This window comes from Oreochromis niloticus, linkage group LG17 (genome assembly GCF_001858045.2).
Source record: "Oreochromis niloticus isolate F11D_XX linkage group LG17, O_niloticus_UMD_NMBU, whole genome shotgun sequence".
NCBI lineage: Eukaryota > Metazoa > Chordata > Actinopteri > Cichliformes > Cichlidae > Oreochromis > Oreochromis niloticus.
Genome location: NC_031981.2, coordinates 7,430,121 through 7,454,567, shown reverse-complemented (window position 1 = coordinate 7,454,567; position 24,447 = coordinate 7,430,121). Strand labels below are relative to the sequence as shown.

General features: G+C 41.5%; 1 long non-coding RNA gene across 2 annotated transcripts; it reads left to right on the top strand.

Moving 5' to 3' along the window:
• The first annotated feature begins 36 nt into the window (after window positions 1-36).
• On the top strand, window positions 37-15,436 carry LOC109195103 (uncharacterized). Of its 2 annotated transcripts, none has more exons than XR_003214601.1 (3): window positions 37-89; window positions 14,011-14,358; window positions 14,833-15,436. It is a non-coding gene; the product is annotated as an uncharacterized LOC109195103 (long non-coding RNA). The 2 variants fall into 2 exon arrangements; XR_002056779.2 differs by lacking the exon at window positions 37-89 and adding an exon at window positions 8,716-8,835.
• Window positions 15,437-24,447: the final 9,011 nt, after the last annotated feature.

Below are 24,447 nucleotides of genomic sequence, written 5' to 3'. Positions count from 1 at the left end.
GAGTTTTCCCGGCTTCGCTGGCCAATCCTGGAACAGGAAAGAGTGTCGCGTGTGTTCGCGCGTGATGCAGTGACAGAAAGAGGGGAACTGTGAGTCCTGTTCTGTTATTTTTGGGGAAAACAATGTCTGTGTATACAAATATGATACATTCTCCAAGACAAAGCACGAAATCAAACGGCGTTTACGTTTACACAAAGTGTGATAACACCACATTAGACTGGTTACGTAAGTTTTAAAGTCGCAAGGGAGGAGGAGGAGGTGGAGATGGCTTTCAGCTCTGGTTCACCCACAATAGCCTATCGTGCAAGCTAAATAATAGTGAACAAATTCCACTGCAAGAAAAAACACTATTGTCTGACATAAAACATGTTATAACACAAGTCAGTGATAATGTTCCACTGTGAGACTGCAAGTGTGCGTGTCTTGCAGTTGATCACATTATTATAGAGCTCTGTGCTGTTGATGAGATCATGTTATGTATCTGTGATGAGACAAATATTGTCATTAGAGAATTGTGATGCAAAATGTCTCACTCAGATGCATTCATGTTTTTTATATAAAGTGGATTTGAAACTGTGTCTGTCTAGAAAGTTGAGCAGTTATCGTCTACTTGATAGGGATGTGAAAGAGACTATCTTGGCTTTTCCCTTTTTAGTAGACAGGGACATCGGAGATACTTCTAGAAACCAAGCACTTCTTCAATATTGTTGCATTCGTTTTAAAAGTGCACGAAGTAACACTGCTAGAGCCAATTAATTCTAGCTACTTTTACATTGCTACTGCATTTAGTGGCAGTTGCAATAGATGTCTAAAGAAAGACTGCACATTGTCAACTTTCTGCAGTTAAAAGTTAAAATGCTTATTCAGCCAAATATGAACCATTCCTAAATCTTGCGCTCACTTGCCTCTTTGACAAATATAACTTGGGATTTTGTTTCATGTCACACTCACATGCCAAACATTTACTTTATTTATTTTACATCTTTGCCTCTAAAAGCACAAACACAATAATAATGCAGTAACTACATTCCAAATCCAGCAATCAGCATTTTACTTCTAGTCAAATCACAGTGTAGGGCTATTAGTTGTTCCTGCTATTGACTCCGTCTGGAGCTCCATGTATGCAGATTTGTTAATATTTGTTGAGCAGGATTTGTTCAACATAAAATGTCTATTTTTTTAAGCTGTCAAATTATACAGACAGGTGCCGCTTGTACTTATACAAGTACTAGCAATGTGCAAAAGTCTTGACCACCCGTTATTTCTTTATATTGTGCTTCCAGTTTTTGGTTTGTTTATTGAACCAAATAGCAAATAGTATCTTTGCACCAACAAGGTGATACCCAAAGTGCTATTAGCTGAAAACTTTGCATATCTTGGCACAGTGTGCAGCCTGACCTTCAAAAATCTGAGGAAACTGAACAAGTGGAGGAAAAAAATAGAAGTGGGAGGATCTAAAAAACACATTCAGCTGATGAAGAGTATCTGAAAGTCATGTTCTTAAGAAATAAATTAAAACTTCAGTTTTCAGGAGGGCATGGTCCCAAACACACTGACAGTGCAGTAAAAGCATGCCTGTAACACTATCAGTCATGGATTGGCCTCCCCAAATCCAGAACAGAACCAAAGGCAGCCAACATCTAAAAAGCAGCTTTGAATGTCTTTCAAGAAGACTGGAGAACTACTTAAAGAAATTAAAAGAAATCTTACCCAAGAGAGTTCAGACTGTGTTGAGTTAGAATAAAGGTGATAATACCAAATATTGACCTTTAAGCTTGTTAGAGTTCATGTTTTGGCGTTATACACTGCAGTACGCATGTATTTACATGTATGTTTGCACAGTTCAATAAATTGCTAAACCTTATTTCCATTTCCCCAGCAAATTATGAAGACATGAAAGGTGACTCAAGACTTGCACTGTGCTGTATTTTTAGAGAGTCAAATTTCAAAAACCGTATACAGGGTATTGGATACAATGTAATAGTCTGTGGTTTTTAGTGTATCCAATACACTGAGAACCACAGGCAATTGCAATATGAATAAAAGCCTAATAATATTAGGTTGTTAGGCTATCAGGCATGTTGTGTTGTAATGCCTAATATCTTAATAAATATCTTTCAAATTACATAACTGTGAGCTTAGGTTGGCAGCTTTCCTTCTTTTCATTATTGAATTCTCTAGCTTTACCTTGAAAGGACAGAAATAGATCTTTCTTACACAAGTGGAAAATCTCACAGATGCACCCTTCTTGCTGTTCCCACGGTGCTGTTGGTAGCAGCGTTTCATTTTTATGTTTGTTATGTTTGAATACAAACCTGCAGACTTTGAGTTTTCATGCGCCTGATGTTTGACTATTGGAAGGCTTCCAGAACTGCTTCCCTAACATGTGCACTCTTACACGCTGGTCATAATCCTCATTTATTTCCTTTTTCAGTTCATTAATAAGCTGACTGTTCATAATGTTGCTGCCTGATGATGAATGGGGATAGGTTTGGGGTGTGTAGAGTGTTGTCATGTTTACTGTTGAATGTTGTCCATTTTCTAATTTTGTAGTTGTGATAAGCATTTGTGTAAAAGTCGAAGTTAAAGTGTATTTAACATTTTTTTATCCATCCATCCATCCATCCATCCATCCATCCATCTTCATCCGCTTTATCCGAGGCCGGGTCGCGGGGGCAGCAGCCTAAGCAGAGAAGCCCAGACCTCCCTCTCCCCAGCCACCTCCTCCAGCTTATCCGGGGGAACTCCAAGGCGTTCCCAGGCCAGCCGAGAGATATAATCTCTCCAGGGTGTCCTGGGTCTGCCCCGGGGCCTCCTCCCGGTGGGACATGCCCGGAACACCTCACCCAGGAGGCGCCCAGGAGGCATCCTTGTCAGATGCCCGAACCACCTCAACTGGCTCCTTTCGATGTGGAGGAGCAGCGGCTCTACTCTGAGCCCCTCCCGGATGGCCGCACTTCTCACCCTATCTCTAAGGGAGAGGCCGGCCACCCTTCGGAGGAAGCTCATTTCTGCCGCTTGTATCCGCGATCTCGTTCTTTCGGTCACTACCCACAGCTCGTGGCCATAGGTGAGGGTAGGGACGTAGATCGACCGGTAAATTGAGAGCTTTGCTTTTACACTCAGCTCCCTCTTCACCACGACGGACCGGTGCAGCGTCCGCATCACTGCAGCCGCAGCACCAATCCGTCTGTCGATCTCCGGCTCCCTTCTCCCATCACTCGCGAACAAGACCCCGAGATACTTGAACTCCTCCACTTGGGGCAGGAACTCATCCCCGACCCGGAGTGGGCACTCCACCCTTTTCCGGCTGAGAACCATGGCCTCAGATTTGGAGGTGCTGATCCTCATTCCCGCTGCTTCACACTCGGCTGCGAACCGTTCCAGTGCGAGCTGGAGGCCTTCACCTGATGAAGCCAACAGAACCACATCATCCGCAAAAAGCAGAGATGAGATTCTGAGGCCACTGAAGCGAAAGCCCTCCGCCACTTGGCTGCGCCTAGAAATCCTGTCCATAAAAATTATGAACAGAACCGGTGACAAAGGGCAGCCCTGGCGGAGCCCATCACCCACCGGGAACGAGTCCGACTTATTGCCGGCAATGCGAACCAAACTCTTGCAACGGTTGTATAGGGATCGAATGGCCCGTAGCAATGGGCCAGACACCCCATACTCCCGCAACACCTCCCACAGGACACCCCGAGGGACACGGTCGAATGCCTTCTCCAAGTCCACAAAACACATGTAGACTGGTTGGGCAAACTCCCATGCACCCTCAAGTATCCTTGAGAGGATAAAGAGCTGGTCCAGTGTTCCGCGACCAGGACGAAAACCGCATTGTTCTTCCTGTATCCGAGGTTCGACTAGCGGACGAACTCTCCTTTCCAGCACCCTGGCATAGACTTTCCCAGGGAGGCTGAGGAGTGTGATCCCCCTGTAGTTGGAACACACCCTCCGGTCTCCCTTCTTAAAGATGGGGACCACCACCCCGGTCTGCCAATCCAGGGGTACTGCCCCTGATCTCCACGCAACATTGTAGAGGCGTGTCAACCAGGACAGCCCTACAACGTCCAGAGCCTTCAGGAACTCGGGGCGGACCTCATCAACACCAGGGGCTCTGCCACCAAGGAGTTCTTTAACTGCCTCAGTGACCTCGCCCCCGGAAATTGGCGGGTCATTCCCCTCATCCCCAGACTCTGCTTCCTCCTCGGAAGACGTGTCAGTGGGATTAAGGAGGTCCTCGAAGTATTCCTTCCACCGCCTGACATTTTTCTCAGTCGACGTCAGCAGCGCTCCGCCAGCACTATACACAGTGCAGGTAGAGCACCGCTTTCCCCTCCTGAGACGCCTGACGGTTTGCCAGAATCTCTTCGAGGCAGTCCGAAAGTCTTTTTCCATGGCCTCTCCGAACTCCTCCCACACCCGAGTTTTTGCTTCAGCCACTGCCCGAGCCGCATTCCGCTTGGCCTGTCGATACCTGTCGGCTGCCTCCGGAGTCCCACAGGCTAACCAAGCCCGATAGGACTCCTTCTTCAGCCTGGTGGCTCACTTCACCTCTGGTGTCCACCATTTGGTTCGGGGATTACCACCACGGCAGGCCACGACCACCACGTGGTGGTAACATATTTTTAGTGTGCTTAAAATGGAACAACTTTAAATATGTACATGGAAGGCAGGCACATTATGTATATAAAGACTTTTAAAAAAGAAAGAACACCTCTTGTGGTGTCTTTTAATCTTTGAATTCTCCTGTTTTCAGTCCCATAGGTGTGTAACAAATTCCTAGGCATGTAGTCTGCCTTTACAAAGAGTTGCATGTGAATGGGTTGTTCTAAATTAATTCTAAAGAACTCATCGAAAAAAGGTGTTGGTCATTAACATCACAGGGACCAACGGGTGAAACCTCTGTGAGACAATGCCCCACTATCATGTGAGCTTGACTTGAAACTCCAAAGAAGGGAACACAACACTGCACTGTAGGTGGCTGATAAGCGATGATGTAAATCAGCACCTCTGTTTAACGATGGTCGTTCACAGTGGACATGGATAGCCTCCTTTACTCCCCTCCTAAACTGTCATCTCAATCCAAAAAGGTTTTCACACCTCGGTTCATGCGGTGACTCACATGATCAATAGTGGGTTAACAACTTTTGAGAATACCTCCAAAGGAGACGACCCCCCTCCCCTAGAGGTTTACTTGGATCTTCCCCCATAACGGAATGCAGACCTGGCAACGCGAGTGTAATGACTTATAAGGGGTGAAGACACAAGGGGGACCTAATAAACAATGAACTATAATAGGGTGATCTAGGCAAACCGGAATGAGCTTAAGATAACTAAATGATCTTAAACATAAATCATAAACCATCAAAATATATTCAAATTCAAAGCGCTGGGTTAAATGACCCAGAACCATGGCACAAACATGTATAGAATACAGCTGTATCCATATCTCACAGAAACACCTTTAGCAGCAACAACTTCAAGTAATCATTTTCTGTATAACCTTACAAGTCTCCCACATCATTGTGAAGGAATTTTGGCTTTCCCTTCTTTGCTTCAGTTCATTGAGGTTTGAGCATTCAGGTTTGCAGGCACAGCTCTCTAAAGGTCCTGCCACAGCATTTCAATCCAGTTGAGTCTATTGCAACAGTCAGAGTACTGTTGATTCTTTTCTTTTTCAGGCATTCTGTTATAGATTTGCTGCTGTGCTTGGGATCATTGTCCTGCTGCATGACCCAATTTCAGCCATGCTTTATCTGTCAGACACATAGCTTCACATTTGACTCGAGAGTACTTTTATATACAGAGGAGCTTGTGGATGACTCAATGACTGCAAGATTCTCAGGTCCTGTGGATAGCAAACAAGCCCAAACCATTGCCCCTTCACCAGTTGTTATGATGTGTTTGTGCTGATATGCTGTGTTTGGTTTTCTCCAAATGTAGCACTGCACATTATGGCCAAACATCTTCACTTTGATCTGTCCAAAAGACGTTGTTCCAGAAGTTTTGTGGTTTGCCCAGATGCAGCTTTGTAAATCTGGTAGCCATTCCACATTTCCAATAGGACTGTCATGAAGTTTTACATTTGACGTGCTAACTGAATGCTGTCGAGTTATTATTTATGATTTATGATATCATTTGATTAGCAGCACCTGGTTGCTGCTTCCCATTCTTACTTACTATGAAAACAGTCAGGTTGTACTCTAGCATTTTTACAGGTTTTGCTGTTTACATTGCAATGTGACCCACATAAACATGTTTTCTATTCTAACTTTATATTTTGAGTCTGAACATAATGCAGACATGGAGGAAAACATCTCACAAGCAAGCGAGACTAGGGCAATATCTTTGATGTCTGTGTGCTAATGCTCCACTTCAGAAGTCAAAAAAAGTTCACACTCTTTAAAAAAATCATTACTAATTCAACTTAGCTTCATTTTATGTTTTTTCCCTACATATGCAATGCCTCCAGTGGGGCTTACCCCACAGTTTGAGAGCTACTGCTCTGTGATCAGCTCTTCTTTGTAAGCATATGGATCAAATCCACTAAGAGTAATAAGAGAGATTAGCATCCACTGCCATAATGCTATACTTTCAATACTTTCCTATACTTTTTATTCATTTAAGCTTCATGTTCGCAGTTATAGAGTGGGTTATTAATTAGCTGGACATTGTATGGCTGAATCTGACATGTCTATGTGTGTGTGAGTACCTGCATTTTAGATGGAGAACACTGAACACTCACAGATTGCTGAGCCAACTAAACTGATGTCATGGCCTAGCAGGAGTGCACCTAATATATCTCATCTTCCTAAAAGCAGTTTTTTAGTCTTCTGATGATGCCATATGTGGGAGAAAATTGTACGGCACAACATTTGTCATTGTTTGAAGCTTGCAGAAGCATCAAATGCAATTAGAAAGAAAAAAACACAGCCCCCAGTCATTTGGAAGTTATGTTTGTCCACAAGCATTTTCTAACTCGTTTCTTAACAAGTTAACTTAAAAAATTCGAGACATATATCACTTCCCTTTCCCTTTCAACTTTAAAGCATTTTTTCACACTTTCTATACAAGTACTTTGTAATGATAGTGCTCTGATGTGACCCAGAGTGCACAGTTCAGATAAGGTAATGGCTGCCTTCACACATCATAATCTGTATGAAACATTTAGTCTTTTGATTTTAATAATGTGTTTTAGTAGGACAGGTCATTTACAGTGTATTGCGGATGGGCCAAGCAGGGGCCTTTTGAAGACACTGTGTGTTCAACAAAATGCTGTCTTACTTTATACGTCAGTTTATGCATGGAGTAATGTGAGTGAGGTCTTGAATATTTAAGGCAGCAGACACTTTTTACCCTCAAGATGGCTCAGAATGAAATGCACTCCTTTCCATGTAGCCCCTAGGCCCTGGTGTACTAACACCACTGCTTTTCTGTTTGCAGCATCAAGCTTGAATAATTGATGAGTGTTGCTGGGGTGTGCTAAGTGGACACAGTAACACAGAATGCAAAGTTAAATAGGAAACACAGGCCATCTGCCTTTTTTTTGATTGTGTCCTGTCTGTCAGCTTTTGTGAGTTGTGAATCTAAATTCAGTGTGGTGCCAAAAACATTCTGCTTTTGCTGGAATCTCTATAAGCTCATCTTATTTTTCAGGTGAATCTTTTGTCTGTTTATTTATTCATTTCTGTTTGTGTTATTTCAGTTAGAGCTAGCAGAAAATGCTTTTAAAAAAAAAACCAAAAAAAAAAAACCTCTCAAGCCAAAAGTATTGACCGAGAAAACTGGTAATAACATATCATTAGCTTATTCTTTCTGATTAAGCAAAAAATAAAATGAACAAATACATAAAAAATGAGTGTTTTGAATTATTACAGTTGCATCGCTCAGTTAGAACAGATGCATTGAAAGTAAAGGTTCCCTGTAATGATAACAGACTTTGGCACTAGGGGGAGCCATACTGTTTGAAATTCAAAAGCTACTCACTACAACTTAGCAACTGATATTCCCAGAGTTGTTGTTGTTGTTGTTTTCAAATACATAATTTATAGACATTGAAACAGCATTTGCTGCTGAGCTGTGTCTTGCTTTAACTGCTTAACAGGCTGGAGTGTTCAAAGATAATGTTAAATATGCAGTTATAGTGGGGGGAAAAAACTGCCTCTCACATTAGTCCTTTGTTGGGAGAAATGAAAAAGCCAGATGTTGTTTTGAAAGTTGGAAATGGCTTAGGAAAGCCAAAGAAGTGGATATAGGAAAGAGATAAAAATCACCTGCCAGAAGCTAAGTGTAGCAGGAAGGGAGAGAGGAAAAAAAAAATAACAGAGCAGCCCAGTGCAATCCCACTCAGCATGCCTGGCATGTAGCATCAATGGGCACAAGCCCTGACCAAGCTAATGCCACAGGAATACAAATCATGACCAAAATAACAGATAGGAGGGAGCGGCAGAGCGAGACAGCTAATTAATATAGATAATAGAAGTGAAAAAAAATGTCTGAATATTAATTTCAATGGCAATCCTACTGTTTTTTAAATAATTCATGAAAGTTATAGCCTGGAGCGTCGAGCTGAGGCTGCATGGGTTAAAGTCTGACGGGGAGAGAAGCAAGTTAGGAAATGATCTCAGCTTTCTAAGTTGATGAAAGCACACCGTCAAAAGCTGAGCAGAGGTGATGTTTCAAAGACTGCGAGCAATTTCCTTTGAAATTTAGCAGCGTGCTTTCGCTTCCTGTACTGGTCATTTATTGTAAAAAATGTGCCATAACCAGAAACAAGTGGCATTATGTTAAATTGGCTCTCAGTGGTTATACTTCCTCAACCTCTGACAACACGTGAGTTATTACCAAGCCAGAAAATGGTCAAACACTACTTTATTTGAATTTTTAATTGTGTACACTATAATATATATGTTTTCCTGAGCAAAATTTAAGTTGTTAATTGAATTACTTAAATTTATATTTGCATTTTAGATAAATCTGTTAATTGTGCATGTGTTCCTTTGCATTTTTTCATTATTCTGTGCAGGGATCGCGCTACATTTAATTTACCATATCCGACTTACTACATGTTAAAGTGGTTGAAATGATAAAGCAATGTAACTTGGTGCATCCTGTGTGAAAAATGGCACTGGACGCCACTTGCCATGATTCAAATTCGTATGAGTTATCAAATATCCAGCCCCCGTTGGATATTTGTGAAAACAGCTGCTTTGTTGACAGAGAGACAGAGAATCCTCTAAGTAGAGCATCCAACTCCTAATTACAGAATGTTAGTCATTGGCTCAAGCCCATATTATTTCCCCTCATTTTCTTATTTTAAGAGGATTTTCCACTTTATCAGACAGCTTACTATGACAGCAAGGCCACGCTTCTGTCATTGCGATTAACCCCACCACCCGTGCACGTGTGTTACTGGCTCGTATTAGGCGACTTCAATCTAAATCCATTACCTTTTTAAGAGGGCTCCAGAGATATGGAAGGAGAGATAGAGACAGACGTGCAGAGAGAAAGAGGGGGTGTGGGCAGGGTCTTTGTTCTGAAGCTGAGGTGTGCCGCACCCACAGCAGAATCCCTAACATGGATTTTTAATTGATCAAAGAGAGCAAAACAGAAGCAGTTGGGGGAAGGGTCGGCCAGAAACACCTGTATGCTAAACTTTGCTCTGCACCTCTTTTAATAGAAATGTGCAACATTGCTCACTCATTAGCCTAGTAATGAAATCCTTATAGATAAACAAATCCACAATGTAACATCACTGTCACTGACAGTTAACATAAATAACACTGATCATCTTATTGCCACACAGCGTTCTAATGGGAAACCCTGTGCAGAAGTATATTGATACATACCACAGTCTAATATTCAGAGTCATGGGCGATCGAACATCATTCATACATGTGGGGAGTGAAGCCTGGTCCGTGTGGTCCAATTCAACAAACGAGCTGCTGTCGCTCAAATTCAATCAATCAATCAATCAATCAATCTTTATTTATAAAGCACTTTTCATACAGAAATGTAGCACAAAGTGCTTTACATGGTTAAAAGCAGGGCGGACTCTGACTATATTTTTGCCAACAAAGTTCATTTTGGTTCTGATAGGAAGATGTCAGAATACACAGTGCATCACAGTTTGTTGTGTGTGGGGCTATACAACTGCAAACCGGTCAAGACACCCATGCTGACCCATGTCCACTGCCAAAAAGCTCCAACAATGGAGACGTCAGCAACAGAACTGGAATATGGGGCAATGTAAGGAGATGACCTGGTCTGATGAGTCGTGTCACTTAACTGGGGAACGCCTGGCGCCAGGATGCACTATGGAGGCAGTGTGATACTTTGGGTAATATTCTGCTCGGAAACCTTGCATTTTGCCATCCATGTGGATGTTACTTTGACATGTACGACCAACCTTAGCATTGTTGCAGAACATGTACACCTTTTCATGGAAACGATATTCCCTGATGGCTGCGGTCTCTTTGAGCAGGATAATGCGCTGTACCACAAAGCAAGAATGATTTAGGAATGGTTTAAGGTATTGACTTGGCCTCCAAATTCCACTCCATGCATCTGTGGGATCCATGGAGGCCCCACTTCACAACTTACAGGACTTAGGAATATGTTACAAACATCTTAGTACTACAGCACACCTTCAGGGGTCTAGTGGCATCCATGCATCGACGGGTCATTATTATACCATATTAGACAGGTGGTCATGATGTCATGCCTGATCAGTGTATGTAAATGATGGGCAAGTTCTGTTGCGAAGCTTCCATCTCTGTGTTTTCAAACGAAATATGACGTGCAAGGGGCAGATCTGACTGAGAAAGTGATGACAATTGCTAACAGGTAACTTGTCAATCAAAAGGCAAAACCTGTTTTATTCTCCTTTTTGTAGGTGATCATGATTTCATTTTATTTTATTCAGTAAGACTTGAAACTCACAACTGAAACTTCAATGTTTACTGAAGTCAAAGCAAAGAAATTTATTTTTTCATAGGCATGTCCCTTGCAAGTACTTCCACATTAGCTTTCCTTTTCAGTCCCAGACATTGTATCTGTCAGAACAAGGCAGAAGGGCCTCCAACCCACCCAGATTCAGCCTCACACCAAGGCCTCGTTCTGCAGCCCACAGAGTTCCACTACCAATGCTTAGAGGTCCTTAGTCCATGCAAAAGCCAGGATATCCATTCAAGTTCCTAGTGTACTGCAAACTAAGTGTTGAGCTTTAGGTTACTTCTTGCTGAAACTACGATATATTCAATTTGCGGTTTAATCTGAATAAAAATCTGCAGTGAAAGCATTTTGCAGTTCACACATGGCTTATCTGAGTCCTGGAAGAAATCCATTAAGGTCCCCAGGCACAAGCACTTGTTTGAGCATGTACACGTACACAAAGCTGATAAGGTAATGTCATTGTCATCTGGCCATCTGACTAAGTAGATTAAAAACACATTTAGGCTGGTTGTGACTCTGAAGGCTTTGTGTGGGGGGTAAATGCCCCCCTCGCTCTTTGGTTTGTCCTCACTACACACAACCTTCTGTGGCAGTAGATACCATTTTAACACTTGCAGTTGTGTCCTCCATCGTGGACATTCAGATATATTTTTACCTGTTGTAAACCCTGTTCTTTGAATAAATCCTATATTTATGCTATATTATCAGACTGCTAGAATGAAACCGAATAGCCAGTGGATATGAGATTCATTATGCAAGTTTCCACAAACCAAAGAGCCCTAGACAACTTATTCAATTCCATTTCCTCTGAAAAGCCCCCGTCTTGTTTTGGGAATTTCCACTATTCTCTCTTTTCCTTAGCTGTGAGAGCAATTATGGAAAAAGCCGGGAGGATCGGGCTTTTCTAGAGATTCCGTTCAGCATTGTGTCAGGAGAATGTTCGGTGATGAGCTGGAAACTGCTATAACAAGCTTAAATAAAAAATCTTCCCCAGCTACCTATTCTATATGTCTCGTGTTAATTCTCACTTGAATTGTGATTGCCAGCAATTAAATGCCAAAGGGATTAAAAAAAACTATTAATTAAATAGATATATTATTTATTCATAAGACATATACTACAGGCAGCTAGATTCTGTATGTGTCTGGGCAGAGAGCAGCTTTCCAGACAGTGGAACAAGGGGACGTAATACCCAGGGGCTGTCAAAGCTGGCAAATCTGTTTGGAGATTTCTCGAGCTCTGTCTTGCCACAGTGGGTGACTCAGCTGCATTGTTACATTTCCCTCCTGTATCTCTCTATCTTGTGCATCCATTCTTTTCACTCTCACATTCATACATACACAAAAACATCTGCCCGGCGCATGTCTCATCTCTCTTCACTTCCTCTCTCTCTGTATTTACACTGTCTTCGTTTTGGTATTCCCAACTATGCACCTGTGGGATTGCGCAGGCTCTGCAATATCTAGACTGATATTGACCCATACTGCACTTTCTGCACCTTTAGAGCTGGAAAATATCAAAGCTCTCAAAGCCCTCTTGGATCTATATTTTGTGCAAAAATTTTTAAAAAGGGGTAAACTGTAAGTAGGCAGAAAGAAATCCTCTCTGTTAAATCAGCACAAAGACCCAGCACATCCATTTCATCATATATAAACATATAACTACAGTTTATGTTTGTGTGTTCATATGTGTGTATCACTGAGATATATCAATATAAGTTTTTTGTCATGAAAAAACAATAAAATAACATAAGGAAGATATATTCTAGCTCTTAAATACTTATCTGAGTGTCCTGTCAAAAGCTCGACCAATATATTGGCCGATATTAGCAATTTCCTAATATAGTGATAGCAGTATTTATAAACGATAGCAGATGAATGAAAATTTAAAAAGTAAAGAACAAGGAGAAACACCCTCCAAACATGTTATGAGTGTAGATGTTACATAATTTGTCTACTAAATGACACTCTGCAACTTCCCTAGAATATCGCAAACACAACAAAACAAGGACTAAATGGCTGCACAAAATGAAGGTTTGGGAAGTCATATATCGGTACCAGTCTTGCTCCAGCTACACTATATGTTCTTGTCAATAACAGATTTCACAGGTCACTTTATACAGTATATCCACTTTGATGTACTTAAATATAATGTAAATAACCTAGATTCTCGGTGCTCTTAGTATTTAATTGTAAGCATGGAGCTTCAAAGATGTGATCATTTGCAAGCCAGAAAGGCTAGTTAGGGATTAAAAATCACAATCTATATATACTTCTTCTACGGAAACTGAAAAAGAAACACTGTATGTCAGGCCAGAAGTTAACTTTAATCAGTAACTGCATACAAAAATGTTGGCAGAGTTAAGGACACAAAGAGACAACACTTCAAAAAGGGACCAGACGGAGACATAGCCTCAGTATGGGGCCAAGTTCCTTTGGCTGTACTGTGTCCAGGAAGTTAGTTGGGAAACTTCGCTCTGTCATCTGGTGTCCAGTAGTGAAGTTTCTGTTCTCATTTCAGACTTCTCCTTTTGGCAGGGTTATTAACTTGGGTACACACAGATAATAGTCCCGAGCATCCTCATCTACCTCTGAGGCAGAGGCCCTTACAGATAAGAAAAAAAAAACAAAAACCTGTGCTGTGTGACTGTGTGTGTGTGTGTGAGCCACAAAAGGTTGCAAGGATGCAGTCAGGCAGATGTTCTCGGAGTTGCCTGGCAACCCTGTAGCCACAAAGAAGAGGGAAGTGTGGTGCTGGTTATGACGCTTTATGTAACCACAGGGATGAGTGTTTGAGGATAAAGAATGAAAGAATTCATTCCCACAACTTCTTCTTATAGAACCTTGGAAAATACCGCTAAGAAACTTAGTCTGTTAAAAAGTGCTGAATTGTATGCTTTGTGCCTGTATTTGCCATTCACTGAAGCACTTCTAACCAAAAACTATAATAGATCTTACTTTATACATTCACTGTTTCCACAAATGATATAATATCGTCACATCCTCTATATGGGCAAACTATCCTTTACTATTGTTGATGTTTTCTATTCTGTAGGTCAGGACAAGCTGTGCACTGCAGGATGGCACGCAGCGAAGCCACAAGAACCTCCGGTGAACCTGTGGTCGGGAGATTCTTCTCTCCCCCACCTACCTGCGTCAAGAGCTTGAAACCTAGGGTAAACACAGCCTCTGGATAACCTGAGCTACATTTCCAGGCAGCTGTGTGAAAGATTACAACTATGGGGTAGAAGAGAAAGACAAAAGTATGGGATGAGCGAAAAGTGAGAGAATGGGAAGAGATGGTGGGCAGCAGCTGGAGGTGATTACTGCTCCCAGGTCACATCCCTCAGCCGTGCTCCAATTCCTTCACTCACTTTAACCTCTGCAGATGGACACCTGTGAGGTACTGAAATTAGCATAGCTCCTTATATCTGAATAGTGAGTGATTGAGCAGAAATGAAAAGATATTAAGCACGTGCACTATGAAATATTTATGTTCTGTATGGTAGTACATTTTTGTTGAAAAAATACAACCTAACACAACCTGTGTATAAATATTATAAATAGTATAAATATTTAATCTGTTAAAAATATTTTTCTGACTCACCTATTCTTAATGCTGCTGTCCACACAGACAGCTTAATTTTGCAGGCATTTATTTTTTTAAACCAATCTCGATTTTTCTGATTTTTCTGATTGGAATAAACAGAACTCACCAATCAGATCACTGCATCTGGTAACAAGTGCCCAGTAGCTCAAAACATGCACCCGTCCTGAATATACAAATAGTAAAATAATACCACATAAACTCAGATGGACAGCTAGATGATCCTCCAGGGTTAATTGTCTCTATTAAATTATTTCTCTGTCTCCTCAGATGTGGTCCAGAACAAGAACTAGCCTGCTAACATCCTGAAATATGTGGAGTCTGGGGCAAACCATGAAATTCTCCCTGCTGCTGCCTTCTGCTGAGAATTGGATGAACCCAGAATCTCCCTTTCTTCCTTATCTTGATTAGAAACATCAGGATCAGCTCATTTTCACTTGATGTCAATTTTTTTTTTCACACTGCATTTTTTTTTTGTTTTTTACACAACAACTTTGGATCTGAATAAGATTTTTTCACAACACGCTCAGCTTCCAATGGCCTTAAACACACAAGCTCTGTATCATGATTGCAATGTCATGAGCGCAAATGGAATAATTACCAAAAAAAGTCAGTTAAAAAGAGCTATCTGATGAAAGTAAGTTGTAAAAAGTAACGCTCATGGAGGAATAATTACCCATTTTCGTAGTTTTTACTAGTTTCCATGAGCTTAAATGTAGCATACCAGTCAAAAACTGTACATAAAAGATGTCATGTTCTGGACTATATTATACAGTTGTGGACTATGCCTTTTTGTAGCATCGGTTTTAGCATTTTAGCTGTTGCATGTTTTGTTTTGTTTTTTTTAGAACAAGGCAAGACAGTGTTTGGACTAGAGCACAGGTGTCGAACTCCAGGCCTCAAGGGCCAGTGTCCTGCAGGTTTTAGATCTCACCCTGGGTCAACACACCTGAATCAAATGATAAGTTCATTACCAGGCCTCTGGAGAACTTCAAGACATGTCAAGGAGGTAATTTAGCCATTTAAATCAGCTGTGTTGGATCAAGGACACATCTAAAACCTGCAGGACACCAGCCCTCGAGGCCTGGAGTTCGACACCTGTGGACTAGAGCAGCGGTCCCCAACCTTTTTTGCGCCACGGACCGGTTTATGCCCGACAATATTTTCACGGACCGGCCTTTAAGGTGTCACGGATAAATACAACAAAATAAAACTAGTACCGGTACCGAAAAAAAGAAGATTTATTCATAACACACATGAAAAGACCCAGGAAAACCGAGTTAACGATAAAAACGATAACAAAATAACGCTGAAAACCGATAAAAACCCTGAAAACAATACATTTCACACCTGAGCCTCAACTCTCGCGGCCCGGTACCAAACGACTCACGGACCGGTACCGGTCCGAGGTCCGGGGGTTGGGGACCACTGGACTAGAGGATAGAGTGCTAAGTTATCAGCTAATACTGTCATGGTTCTGCATCGTTAGACCCAGCGTTTTGTGTTTAATATTGGTATCATCTTATGTTTCGGGTTAATTCTTGTTTTTAGGGTTTTGTATTTAGTGTTTTCTATACCTACCTGTGTCCTCCCCCAGTGCTCTGTTCATGTCCCTGAGTTTGTGTTTGTGAATTTCCTGTTTTACTTTGAAGGTCTGTGTCTCTCGTGTCTAATTAGGTTCAGCTGTGCGTCCCTCCTGTGTGTCTTTTCCTGATTACCTTGTGTATTTATAGTGTGTGTCTACCTCTGCTTGTCGTCGGTTCGTCTGTGTATCTCCGTGTCTGTCTGCCCAACATCCTCAGTCCGTCTTTTTCCCCGTATACTATGGTTTCAGGTTTGGTTTCTACTTTTCTCAATTAAGTGTATTTCTAAGTTACGTTCTTGCCATCCCCGCTTCTGTTTCTCATCATTCACTGTAAATAAAACTCACTCGCATCACTGCCTTGGTCTGCATCTTGGGTCCTCCTTTACAAGACCACACGACTGCTGCCACAGCCGTGAAAAAAACTAGTTAACTTGGTTGGCAAGGCATATCCAAATGAACCTAACTAACTAACATATCAATTACTTTTGGAATATTACCTTCATTAAAACCGATGCACAAAACTTCTTGGGCAGGCTGTTACAACATAGAAAGTCATATGATTTCTCTGGTAACTGCAATGACACTAAAACCAGAATTGGCATTTTAAAAATCACATAGGTCTATTAAATTAAAACCCTATCATCATGTTTCATAATGTCATAAAGATTAAAACAATCGTTATGTTCTTCTTAATTCCTTTTCTACAATAATTAAACAATTCAGACATTGTTTAATAGTAAATTCTAATGAAAGCAGAAGACAAAAAGGACAAAGAGGAAGGACATTCATTTTCTCCAGGTGCAGAAGTGGATCAATGAAGTACCGCACACACTAGTGCAGCTGACTGAGAGCGCACAATAGACTCAACACATTTCTATTTGTTTTACAATTTTAAAGCATAGGGCCTGCTTTAAAATAGCTGCACAACCTGATGAATGACCCATATTTGGTTTCAGAGAGGTTTCATGAGTGGTGCTTCCCAAAATCTGACCTGTATATGCTCATCCACTCAGCGTCCTCCTCAGTCAAGTTGGTCACCACAGTTTCTACAGAAGCACCAAACTGCCTTGAACCCAATAATTAAATTAGTTCGTGAATCTGTTTGGTGATTCACAGGTTTCACCTCAATATTGTACAATGTTGTATAGCAATAAAATTTGCTCTAGCTGGGTGTGGGTGGTCGTCTTCAATTGTTTATACACGCAGAAGCAGATTTTTCTTGCCAAAACATTAGGAGAATTAATGCTGAACTAAGCTGAAGGTTGTGGTTTAGAGCAAGTTGTTCAATAATCAGAAGGTTGTTTGATCCCTGGCTTCGCTAGACTGCATATCCAAATGTCCTTGAGCAATACTGAAACCCCAAATTCTGTGTAAAGTAGTCGAGCCTAGAGCTGTGAAAGAGTCAGATGGTTCTTCAGGATTGCATGTCAACTGAAAAGTGAACTAAAAAATGAATGAAAAGTGGAATTTATTAGTTAGGCACAAGGCAGCACTAATACTCCTCAGTGTCTGCTAGTGATTCTATGTGATGGACATTATTTCCTAACAACTTTGCCGTAACTTCTTTAGGTGGTGATGGCTAAAAAAAAGGCATAAATATCCACGATTTTCATCAACCGGGGTGAAATAAAATATGAGCAGCAGTGGATCTTTTTTAAAAGTGTTTGTTTCTTTTTTCAGGCAAAACCTTTAAAGTTGCAAGATTCACATCAGGTTCAGTGAGCATGCTGAAAATAAATTGTGAATTTTAGCCAGTGTGAAAAACACACTGAAACTAACAGATTCTAATGCTATATGTGTAGAATATTTCAATATGATATTGCACAGTATATACTGACGGACAGTGTGAAAATAGCAGAGCGCATAGCCGGGCTGCAAAGCATAGAAAAGGCTGTACATTTATTATACATGTCACTCTCTGCTCGTTTATTCAGTATTCGGTGAGTGTGTCTATCCAACAATCTTGATGGCATAGCATAGATGTGTGCTCACATAGCTGGGCTCTCTATCTGAATTGTGAAGTTCAGATAGATTGTAAACACCCCTCCCCTCCAAAAAAAAAGATAAGTAAATCAGAGCTTTCTGGCATCCTGCGCTCTGGGTGCACAGATAAAGAGGGTTAAAGTGTATTTATCCGAAGGTGAAGGACTGGTGCACTGAATACACAAATGAGAGACAGAGCCAAAAAAACAGTCATGGGGGAAGGATTTGGGGGTCAAGTGAGTCAAGCTGTGGGTGGGGATTTGGATAATGATAAAAATATAGAAATATAGTAATGGTTGTGTGTAGAATTTAAATGAGTCTGTGCGGCAGTCCAATGCACGGATTGACTCTGAATTATTACCACTCTGTGCTCACTGAGGCTGATAGGCCAGTGGGCACTCTGTAATTGAGAGAGACAGAAACAAAGAAAGAAGGGAGAAAACACTAAAAGGTGCAGAAGTATGACTTTAAATTATATATTATCGGTTTTTTTAAAGTTAATGAATTGTAACTTACTACTCCTTTGATGGACAGTGTGCAGTCACATTTAATAGCACAGAATCATGTAGTGTCTCAATGGGCGAGACTTGTACAAGGGCTGCAAACTAAAATAGATTATTTTAACAGTAACCGAATAAAGCTAATGAAAATATCTAAGCGTGTCATTATCCATCGCTTTTCCTTTGCAGCATTTCTTACAGAACTGCATCTCTCTTTCAGAATGGCTTCCTAAGCCACACAGAGAGATGTTGTGTTTTTCCTGTGCGTGTGGTTTAGATCTCTAGCTAAGCAGATGAGTAAGGTTGTGGGCAGAAGCAGGGCACAGGGCCTCCTGTGTCGTAACACCATCACCAGCGCTGCTGCCCTCAGCTACAAACACACTTTCAGAATTCAGACAGCTTCCAATAGTGTCTACTTGTTTACTGTTATATCTGTTGTATCTAAAAAGGTCACATTGATTATTACATATACACATTTTTTTTTTAATCCATCAGTTTTCTTCTGCTTATTCAAATTCAGGGTGATAGAAGTGGCTGGAGCCTCTTGAGCCCTATGTCATAGGTTGAGAGGCTCCAGCCACTGTGGACACGTCACAGAGCTAAGGCCTCAGTTATACAGCCCTAGAGACTGGCTGCTAACCTGGCAACTGCTGATGTGAGAGAAAAGTTTGTATTCCCTGATCAGTTAGTCTGTAGTTGCTGAAGGTTGGTGGGAGTCACTGTGAAACTGATCACTAAAGCACCATTCGCTCTGACCTAGAGGGCGATCAGTGACCCCTTGGCAACCTCTGGTCACTAAGGAAGTCTGTGTATTATGCAAGCAGTTGGCAAGCAATTGCTAGAGGTTGCTGACAGTTGCTAGTGTAAAATTAATCGTGATTGCAATTGCTTTTGTAATTAGTAGGTTGCCTTTTAGAAGACACCGACTTGTCTGCAGACACTCTTACACTACTAACCAAGTGGTGGTAAAACTGTGAAAAGTGCAACAGAGACCATTCACCTTTAGCATAAAAGTTGCACCTTCTGAAATGTGTTGGTTGCAGATTGTGTTGGTTGTCTAACACAATTGTTGTACAGTTCTGTTGATAAAATTATCATTCAGGTAAACTTGTTATTGCGCTTCTCTTGCTTCTGAATCAGGAACATGATTCAAAGAGACACCAGCTCCACACATGGACTCGTTCTGTGTGGCCCACAGGCTAATACTCAGGGTGCTTTTAGGCTTTAGACTTATTTCTGTTAGGAGTAAACAGGCGGCTCTGTTTTTTCTCACCTGGATACTTTGTTGGATGCCAGGCTGCTATCAGATAAAGGAAACTCCATAAAACAGCACTGGCACAGAGTCAGCATGACTCCCCTGGAACTGTGCAATCTATTTCTGCCTTTATCTGCATGCTCAAATCCAAGGTGCTGCTTTTCTGTCTTGGTCTCACATGGTCTGTCTGTCTGTGTTGTGTTTTCCTTCCTGTTCTTATAGTATTGATTCTGATTTCAGCACACACGGTGTGCTGAGTGTTACTTCCTGGTGTGGCAGCTAGGTGTTTGTTTATCTGTCAGCAAGCCCCCCTGCGGCCCTACTTATGCAATAGAAAAAGACAAAATATCAATGCTTGTAGCTTGTTGACATTATAGTGAGGTGGCACATTGTAAACTAGTCTGAATTCTAAAAAGATATCATTTAATACCCTCTATAAACTGTTGATAAATCATTTTAGTAAAAACATTTGTCATTTAAATTACACTGAATCTAAATGTTAACATTGCAACATTTTGCGCTCACTGTAAAAGTGCATCTTTTGCAGAAAGCGATCAGTCCAATCCACCCTTCGCCCTGCCTCATGTATAATAAAGCCTTAACACTCTCCTGGGAATTTGCCAGGGAATTTGTAATTTTCCAGCTTTCTCCTCCTCCAAGGAGCTTTTACCACAATTCCACACCAGTAATATATGCAGCCAGCGAAGAGATCAAAGATGCATAGATCATATTTTTTGGTGTGTTTCATATATATGTGTGCGCGTGAGCTGCTAACAGGCATGTAACTTCAAAAGCACCTGAGGCTTGAGGGCATGGAATACAGGTCCTGATGTCAGATACCTCCGCAGTGTGTGCTGCCTTCACATAATGGGTGCATAGCATGAAGGTGAATCGCTGAATGTGATGCCTCAAAGCTGTCAGTTTGTGAGTTCTTACCTTAAATAAATACAATTCTGCATAGTACTGTTAGCACACCACTACATACCTTGGCGCTAACGGCAGGGAGAATATTAAAGAGTGTATGTAAGTACTGTTTGGGTTATTCTGGGGCGGTTGTTGGTTTGTCAGGGTCAAATCTTTGTCATGGGGGGGAGGGCGTGTCTGCACAATGAAAATGTTACTGTATATTATAGATTATATGAAAAGTAGGTTCAATCTACTAGTACTCTGTCCTGTATTTAATGAATATTGTAGACTATGCATAAAAGATGGATGACAATAAATTGGACTGTGGGTTTGCATTTTGAAGTACTTGCATTTTAACTTTATGGCCCATGATATCTTTTTTTGGAGCCAAAACTAATTAGGTGAGAGGGTTTGTGCCAAATTATAAGCTAACACTAGCAAGCTTGGTTAGCAGTGACTATTTATTTGCAATCCAATTAATTTCACAAGTACAATGAGCTCATTTCACTGCACAGTCTTCCTGGAAGGGTTGGAAGGGCTGTTAGCACAGTTTAACTGCACAGCAAACCATAGCATGCTCTGCGAGGCAGCACCACCTCAAATATGGTTGAAAGGATCAGTTTGGTGATTCAAATTAGCTAAATTGAATCCTAGCACACAGTTAGTGGCTTGAAAAACTTGAAAGGTCTGAGAAGAGAGAAGGGTTTCCTTCAAGCTGGGCATGCCCAAAACTTCCCCTAGGAGGGATTCAAGCGGCATCCTAGTCAGATGCTAGAACCACCTCATTTGGCTGCTTTCAGCGTGGAGGAGTTTCAGGACCATTACCTGAAACAGAGTTGCACCACACTCTTTTTATTGATTTGGTGTTCACGTTATAGCTCTACATGCCTTGTTTGGTTAATAATAAAGTGAGCTGACCAGTCACTGAGAATTGTGGCAATCATTTAAGGCGTGCTGTTCAGACATGCAGCAGACTGATTCAAGAGACCAAGCCAAAGGGCTTTTAAAGGTTATGCCATCATTTGTGACAGTCGGAGAAGAAAAAGAATATCCACAGGGACTCAGCTCTGTCTGACAGGCCAGAGATGATGAAGGGAGATAGAGAGACACAAAGAAAGCGAGGTGGCTGTGTTGGAGTGAAATAAGGTCTAATAAAGGCATTGATTGCAAGCATAAAAGGACTTGTTTATTGTTTTTTATCTCTTGGAATAAAGGTTGGACTGTCAACAGTGTCTGAACAAGTGAGTTTAAGTCCAGAGGGAAAAAATGTTATGCTTTATATAAATAATAAAAAATAACACAAACACCCGAGATATAAATCGAAAGCTTGCTCTCCAAACAACACTGTAGTGGAGCTTGTTGGACACAATCTCTTTCCTTCTCCCTCCGAGGGATGGGCAATGGCGAGAACAGAACATGATTGCTCTGTTTGGATTAAATGTACACTACAGGAAGCGATAAATTATATCCATGGGAACACAGCCGCTGTTTCTTTCCCACTGTACACTTTTCAAACTGCCAGCTTGTCTTTCTGTCACTCACCTAATCTCTAATACATCAATGAGCCACAGAGAAACTGCTATCATTCCTGGTTTTACCTTGTCTAGTAGGCGCAGCAGTGAGCATGTGAAGCGTAAAACACTGCAGTGCATGCTCTGGCTGCAGAAGACATCTGACAGTCAAGGTTAAAGGGCCACAAATCAAACCACGAGGGCACACAGGCGCAGAGTCAGAAGCCCGGGCAAACCTGATATCCAGCTGCCCTGACATTTGGAAGGCTTTTTGATGTGGGATGCGGAGCTGAGCCATGTTTGTTGTTTTTCTGCCTCTGCATTGCTGCAAATCTGTCCATTGGGCTCTTTCTCTTACTGCCTCTCACTGCACGTCTCTCTTCACTTTGTCATCATTTTCTCTCTCTGACTTTTTCTTGTTTTACTTACCCCTCTTATCCTTGCTTTTCATATGCCTCTCAATGCTTGAAATGCTCTGTGTTGCAGTTCCATGCATGTGCATATCTCTGAAATGCAGGGCTCTTTGCAGTGAATGGAGAAGCAGTTCACAAGCCCCCCTCCCAAACCACCACCATCACCTCACTGTCAGACTGTTATCAGAGTAAAGCCTGGTGTGTCTCCCACTGTGCCAGAAGGCGCAGACCTTTCCACCACCAGCTTTCATCTGTGCCTTAATGCAACAGCACTGAAAGCAGATATCCACACACTGAGACGCACACACGCACACACATATCATTTGCCAGGGTTCTTTGACTGTGCCACCCTAATTGCGCATCACTACTCGCTCCTACTTATAACCTTGGTTTCCTGTTTGAAGCTCAAAATGTTGCCAAGAAAACGAATGAACAGCAAATCTGAATGAATATTGACATTTAGGTAATCTTATATGGTATTAACAAGTCCTGAGTCAGATGATATTTGCACAGAATGCTGGGAAATATATACAGTACGGTGCAAAAGTACGCCTCATTGTGGCACGCCTCATTTCTTTATATTTTATTAAGAAAACGAGACTGATAGTGTTCTGTGTGTGTGTTTTTTCTAGCTATGCTTTTACTACATTGGCAGAGTGTTTAGGATCATTGTCATGCTGAAAAATGAAGCTGTTGCCACTTAGATGTTTTACAGATGGTATTGCATGGTGGATCAAAATCTGACGGCTTTTTTGTGTTCATAATTTACTTACCGTTGTACGTCTCTACTGACCTATTTTTTGCCCTACTTCAGTCTTTTTTTCCTTTTTTACTTTCCTTAGAAATTTGTCTTGACAGTCACCCTTCCAGTGAGACCATTTCTGCTGAGGCAAACAGTAGATGGATCAACTGAAGGGTCAGATGCATGTTTCAGGTCCTGTGTCAGGTCTTTGGTGGATTTTTTTGTTAAGACCATGACTGTCAGATGCTGTTCATCTGCTGAATATGTTATTTTAGGTTCTGATACTTCTCCTTTTGTCCTCCACTTGTCCAGTTTCCTCAACTTTTTTTAAGGACACACTGCACTCCATGCTGCCATTAAGTGTCTGAAGAAGACATTTTTAAGGGGTTCTTAGAATTGAGTAGAATAGAATAGAATAGAATTGAATTGAATAGATCTTTATTATCACTATTACAAGAAAAGTGAAACACAGTTTGGCATCTCTCCTTTGGCAGCATGTAGATTTTTATATTCAGATTCTTTTAGGATAAGAGAAGAATATAATATAGACTTAAGTTTAAGAGGTACCTACACAGTTAGTGATGTGCCCGTTGCCCACTCTGCCGCCCTCACGACCTGTTGCTGTTTTCTCTTGTCCTCCACAGTACAGCAGTTGAACCAGAGTTTACAGCAGTAGGTTAGAAGGCTCTCGATGGTGGATTGGTAGACGTTAATTAGCAATTTTGGGGGTAATTGGGTCTGACGCAGCCTCCTGAGAAAGTACAGCCATTGTTGTGCATGGGTAAAAAGTGAGTATAAGAGTGGACTGAGGACACACCCCTGTGGAACGCCTACGTTCAGAATGAGGGTGGAGGAGGTGTGTTCTCCCATCCTGACCCTCAGGAAGTCTAATATCCAGGTGCACAATGAGCTGCTGAGTGCTAAGTCGCTTATGTTTTTTAACCAGTTTGTGGAGTTGAACTGTGTTGAAGTTGGAGCTGAAGTGTTACT